Here is a 7,137-nt window from a genome sequence, read left to right as displayed (position 1 = left end):
ACTGTAGTGAATACACGTGAACAGCTCCGTAGGGAATATTTACTGGGGCAGGCAATGAAGAACTGGATGGTAATTGAAGAGAAATGTGGAGTTCAAAGGATTTTCTTGTTTTATATTAAGAGGGGAGCTGGTAGAGTGTGTATGCTGTTGGAAATGAGGCAGCGGAGGAAGTGTTTATTGAGTTTAATCTTGTTTGCATTTCTAATATTAGAAAGCCTATTGATTGTATGACATTGTCTTTAAACTATGACAATAAATTAACTGTACATTATTATTATTGTACATGCTTTATTATGTACATATGTACTTCTGTACCTATGTAGTTTTGGGGAAGGGCTTGTTCATTGGCTCTGAAGCATAATATTCTTATGTAAATGAATATGTAGATGATTACTTAAGTTCATTCTATCATACATAGATTTTTTAAAATTATACAATCATGAATTTACAAATACTTAGGTTATACTGAATAGGATTTAATCATTCCTTGATGATTCTAGTTGATAGTATCATCGAGGGTAGCTCCGATTTTGTAAGGTACTGTGAAACATCACATCATGTTAACTTCTTTCAAAAGGGGAGGATTTTTTTTATTTTCAGTAGAAGCAATTAACAATCTTGTACACTTTATTACTTCAGATGATAAAGATCTAAATGAGAAAAACCATGCTTCCTGTACTGAAAGAGTCGTTAACACATACTGTGTGCTCCACAAGTGTATGTCGGAAGTGTAAAGAAATAGCAGAATGCTTGAATGGATGTGTATTGATGAATTTCTTTACAAAAAGCAAATCTTTATTCAAAGTCGATTTCCAATATTGCCTACATCTAGAGTCTTTTTGTTTTGTTAGAAATATGTTTTTAGATTCAGAGTTATCATTTGTAGTTATAGCTAGACATGAGATAATAATATAGATTCATGTGGTATCATATTACTTAAAAAGACTTGGCCCGGAGGGAGGATAGGGGGAGGAGGGAGGTGGGAGGGGGGTTCAAGAAGGGGAACACATGTACACCCGGGGCGGGTTCATATCAATGTATGGCAAAACCAATATAATATTGTAAAGTAATTAGCCTCCAAAAAAATAAAAGTTCAAGCTCAAGCCAATTAAATAAATAAATAAAAAGAATTTTCAGTATCACTTTCTCAGCATATTTTGAAACAGCAGCATTCAGGCCAGATTTCCTGGGTTTGAATTCAGGGGTGTTGGTGAACTGCTGTTTGGTCTTGGGCAAGTGCCTCAGCCTTTCTTTGCTCCGTTTCTTCCTAGCTAAAAGATCTAATATATTACCTATCTCCCAGAATGACCGTGAGGCTTAAAATGCCTTTAAGGCATGTCAAATGCTTGTAATAATGCATAGCCATTGCAAAATAAGCCCTCAAAAAGCTAATAACATCGTGATCAAAAATGGGTTTCTTTCTTATAAGGACATAGGGAATACTTCCAAGATAGGTTTTATTGCCATAAAAGTTAGTTCTTATTAAAAATGACAACTGCAAAAAAACCCTGGTATACTACTTCTATCACATAACGCAAGTAATGTTAGGATTTTCCTTTTCCTTTGATCTAAATTTAATGTTTTATTAATATTACAAATATATTTTCTTTGTCCTGTAATGCTACTCTTTTTTATTGTTTCATCCTTTTATAGAAATTACTTATGAATGCAAGGATGTTATATAAAAAACAAACATTCAGTTATTGCTTGTGTTTTTGAGTTATTAAATTTTAGCCTGAAAAGAATCATTTGTTGTTGTTTTTTTAGGCCTGCAAGGGAAACAGCATATGAAAAGAAGAAGGTATAGTAAAATGAAAAAAATTAACTTTTAACGTATATTATTCTCTAAAAAATACTTCGTAAAAGGAATAGTGGCAAAAGAGAAAATCTTCCTTTGTTGAAGAGACATTTACTTTGAAAACATGATTTAGAAACTCTTTTGATGAAGTTATCCTTTTGATAAAACCTGTTCTTTTAAGAAGCCTCTGCTTTTGCTTTGATAAAGGGATTTATCACCTTTGTACACTGGGTGTATTTTATACATATTTTAAGGGCATTGTGAAACAGTATTGTTCATGTGTAGGTCAAAGAACAAAGTCATCACCTGAATTCCCTTGATGATTTAACTCAGTCATCTGAAACTGCTTCCGAGGATGGCGACATGCTTTCCTCTAAAAATTCCCCGTTGCCATCTGGCAGGTGGCTGAGGGTCGTGCACCCCTCCCTCTGTGCCCGTCAGCCCTCCAGTCCACCTGCCCCGTGAACAGCTCAGAGCTGGCTCCAGCTTTCCCAGCTGAGTTCTCCCTCACAGTAGAGTCCTCCAGGCCGGGTGTGGTTAACTGGCATCCTGGAGAGGTGCAGGAATGCTCCCCGTGGATTTTTTCCAGCAGTTGGTAGAAGCCAGACAGTCTTGAAGTTGATTGTCCTTCATTCTGCAGAGTTCTCGAGTGGCATCTCAGAGCAGAGGAGTTCACTCCCCCAACCGATGTCCCTCTCAAACACGGCCTGGGTCCCATCCCCGAGTTCCTAGTCGCAGATCTGCCACAACGAAAAGCTCTTGGGAAGAACTGGGAAAGTAGTATTTGTAATTCAAATCCATTTGTCTACAGCAGTCGGGTAGGGACACACCATGGCCTCACTCAAGGAGAGTGAAAGCTTTAATATTTTCCATAGAAATTGATCTCAAAATTTTTGCGACTGTCTCGCAGAGCCGGGGCCCTAATTATGGCTTAGGCCAGGCAGACCGTATGAGCTCCACCGACGACTGCGATACCCGACCAAGTCCCTCTGCTCTGGAGTGAGCGTGTCGGTCACACCACGTATGTCATCATCTTCAGTGTTTAAATCAGAGTCTGTTCTTGACTCCACTGTCACTTTTGTAACCAGTACCCTATCAACCGCCTTTTCATATCACTTACAGTTTGTCAATTCGTAAATACTGCGACATCCGTTGTAAAAATAGTTTTGTACACTTTAAAAAGTAGTTTCTTTAGAATAAACTTATAAAAGTCCCCCTCCCACCAAGGGAAAAAAAAGTAAAATCTCTCGCTACTAACGGTAGCTATTCTGGTATTTGGTAGTGATTTCCCTTCCTTGGTGGATGATTAGGTTAGTTTATCACTTCCACGGAAGGTAAGGCGGGAACTGTGGGCAGTTCAGAGACCATGCTTTGGAAGTCATTCTTGTGCCTGTGAGAAAATGACCCTCTGCTCTGTGGAGTGTCCTGTGTCAGTACAGGGAACTTTTGAGAACAGTGATAGATACGCCATCGTAGACCTTCAGTGATAATTATTGTGTTTCTCATTATGTTTCCCCCATCTTACTATTTTAAGCAGTATGAAGAGGTAATGAAAGTTACCGCAGCAGCAAATAATCTCATGATTCTCTATGAAGAGCTCTCTAAACCTTTCCTTATTTGCTATGAGTGTCTGCACCAAGAATGAAATAGGAGGCTTGTTTGTACTGATATGTTTGTTCTAGAGAAGTGCCTGTGGTTTGATGTAAGAGGACTAGTCGAGGCAGAGACCTGGTGAAAAGCCTGCAGTGTACTTACATGATTGTAACTTCTTCCTTCCCAGAATCATTATAGCTAATGTGTTAACTGATGTTTGTAGAAGTGCTTAGTGCAGCTGTCAATAGGTATAAGCCTTGCAATTGCCTATTAAAATGTTAGAGAGGTAGCGTATTCTCAGGAAAACAATTTTTGTATGAAATTTCATCTATTTAAGTATATACAGAGCTAAGGCTCTTGTGAAGTAGCTGTATAGGAGGTATCAGATGCAGTGTTTTTAAAGGGAGCGAATGGTGGTGTAATGGAATTATCGTTGATTTACAATATTGTGTTAGTTTCAGGTGTGCAGCGCAGTGATTCAGAGATATATGTGTATGTGTGTGTATATTATATAAATGGGGCTTCCCTGCTGGCTCAGACAGTAAAGAATCCACCTGCAATGCAGGAGACCTGGGTTTGATCCTTGGGTCGGGAAGATCCCTTGGAGGAGGAAATGGCAACCCACTCCAGTATTCTTGCCTGGAGAATCCAGTGGAGCCTGGCAGGCTACAGTCCATGTGGTCGCAAAGAGTTGGACATGGCTGACTAACACACACACACACACACACACACACACACACTCCTTTTTAGATTCTTCTTGTAGAATGTTAAATGTAATTCCTTATGTTGTACAGTAGATCCTTACTGGTTATTTTATACACACTTGTCTATATAAAATGGTGTATGTTAAACCAACCTCCTGATTAATCCCTTCCCCTACCCCCTTTCCCGTCCAGTGACTCAGCTTGTTTCCTATGTCTGTGGGTCTGTTTCTGTTTTGTGAGTAAGTTCATTTTCGATTCCACATGGAAGCGGTATGACTTGTCTTGGTCTGACTGACTTCACTTAGTGTGATCAGCTCTAGGTCCATCTTTGTTGCTGCAAACAGCATTATTATTCTTTTTTATGGCTTCGTAGTTTTCCATTATATAAGTAGACCACATCAGATGCAATTTTTCAGTGTAGTCAGATCTATAAATCTTTTATTTTAAGCTTTCTGGGTTTGTTGTAATTCAGAGAAAAGCCTTTCCAGTTCTGAGCTGCTTGAAAAGTCCCTTGGGCTTTCTTTTTCCTTTCATGGATTCATTGTCTTCAAATAAATTTTTGGACCTTTGGGAATTTCTGCTTGTATAAGGTCTGAGGTTGGTATCGAACCTTATTTTTTCCATTTGGAGATCCACTTGGTGCAGTCTTTTCACTGGATAAACATACAGGTTAGTCTTTCATTTCAGAGGAAATGATGGACTGTCATTTTATTGAGTACTAACTGAAACTCTCCTTTGTCTCACTTAGGTTTCTGATAGTGGTAGAAAAGCAAAAGTTCTGTTGCGCAAAAACCACAGGCAGGATGAAATTGCCATGCCAAGACTAGAAAGAGACACAGTGAAAAACCAAAACCAGGAAAAAGAAAAGAAATCTTTTGAGGACATTGAAACTGTAAAAGGAGAGAATGATTATCCTCAAAAGGCAATAAAATTGAACAAGGAAGCGCTGACAATTACCACATTCCAGCATACCGGCCAGTTTAACGTTCCGATAGCTGAAAATACAGTGCTAAACTCTGAGCTGGAGAACGCAAAACAAAGCACACAAAGCCTGGAAACAGAAGTGGAATCCTACCATTCTAGACTGGCTGCTGCCAGGCACGATCATCATCAAGGTCAGACATCACAAAGAGACCTGGAACTTGCCTCCCAGAAGGGAGTTCAGTATGGCTAAGCTGAAAAGTAACAATGAGATGCTTTCCCAGCAACTTTCTAAAGTGAAAAATAAATTCGATAAGCTAAAAATCAAGCTGCATCAGACGAGAGATAATCTCCGAGAAAAGACTTTGATGTTAGAACGTGTCCAGACAGACTTATGCCAAGCAGAGTGTCAAAAGCAGGATATCGAGCACATGTATCAGAGCAAACAAGGCAAAGTGAATGAATACCTTGGAAAGCAGGAATCCTTAGAAGAGAGATTATCTCAACTCCAGCGTGAAAACATGTTGCTCCAACAGCAGCTGGATGATGCATGAAACAGAGCCAACAGTAAAGAGAAGACGGTCATTAGCATCCGAGACCAGTTTCAGCAGATCGTGAGAAAGCTTCAGGCTGAAAGTGAGAAACGAGATCTAATGCCCTGATTCTGGTAGTAAAATGTAAATTTGCCTTCCTTCATTATGCAGACAGAAGTTTGATTTACGGCTATCTTGCCTTTCAGGCCCCAGTGGATTTCTAATCTTCCCAGCCTCAGGTTCTGGAGATGACTTCTCTGATATGCATATCTGGTAACCTTCATCTTCTCATCCGAGTACTTTCTTGGCATTAACAGTTGCTGGGAATGAATTGATTCAGAACTTTCATTTAGCAGTCGGGTAATATTTCCATGGCAGTGACCTCACCCTTCTTCTGACGGTCGTGTAATGTTCTGTACCACTCTGTCCAGGAGGTGCTATTTGCATATTAACCGATGGTCATTGTCCACTGCGTAGTACAGAGAGGAAGTAAGTTACAAATTATTGTAAGTGGAGAAAAGTACAAAAGTACTAGTTGGTTAGTGGAGTCAGTGAACGTTTTTGAAGTACTGGACACGTGTGTTTTGGGCCTCATGCTCCCCATTACTGCCCCTTGCAACGGTATGGAGAGTGAGTTCCCTGTGACTTGTGTAGATGACCACTTCTGCTGGCATGCCATCTGCCTGAAATACCAAATTGTTTTGCAGGCAAAATAGAGTGACCGTAATAACGCCAATTACAAACAGAAATGATCTCTGTCCTTAGGTGAGTCATGTTTCCTAAGCCAGGTTCCTCTTTATCGAACTTCTAAAAAAATCCCATGGCCTCTTCTCCTTTTGTATGTCTTGGTCTCTCGGTTGGACTTCCCTGGTGTCTCAGACAGCAGAGAATCTGCCTGCAATGCAGGAGACACAGGTTTGATCGCTGGGTTGGGAACATCCCCTGGAGAAAGTGAAAATGAATGTGGCTCAGTCGTGTCTGACTCTTTGAGACCCCATGAACCATACAGTCCATGGAATTTTCCAGGGCAGAATACTGGAGTGAGTAGCCTTTCCCTTCTCTAGGGGACCTTCGCAACCCAGGGATCGAACCCAGGTCTCCTGCATTGTGGGCAGATTCTTGAACAGCTGAGCCACAAGGGAAGCCCAAGAATACTGGAGTGGGTAGACTATCCCTTCTCCAGTGGATCTTCCTGACCCAGGGATCAAACCAGAAATCTCTTGTACCGCAGGCGGATACTTTACCAACTGAGCTATCAGGGAAGCCCTATCCCCTGGAGAAGGAAATGGCAACCCACTCCAGGGTTCTTTCCCAGAGAATCCCGTGGACAGAAGAGCCTGGTGGGCTTCAGAAGATGGGGTCACAGAGTCAGACATGACTGCGCAACTCACACTGGGTCTCTGTTAGGTCAAACAAACAAGCAGGGTTTTTGCTGCCAAGGTTCTCTTTAAAGCTTCTAGTGTCCTATGAATTTGACTGGGGTTCATGCCATTGGAAAAGTTACCCTCAAAAATCTTTTTTGAAGGAAGCACTGCACCTTGGGCTTTCTGTGAAACTTTGCAGGATGACACCTTTAACGTTCTTTTGC

This window comes from Moschus berezovskii, chromosome 15 (genome assembly GCF_049115385.1).
Source record: "Moschus berezovskii isolate FMDL1 chromosome 15, NW_MosBer_1.0, whole genome shotgun sequence".
Classification (NCBI taxonomy): domain Eukaryota; kingdom Metazoa; phylum Chordata; class Mammalia; order Artiodactyla; family Moschidae; genus Moschus; species Moschus berezovskii.
The sequence above is the reverse complement of the archived record's forward strand: the minus strand, read 5'-3'. Positions refer to the sequence as shown.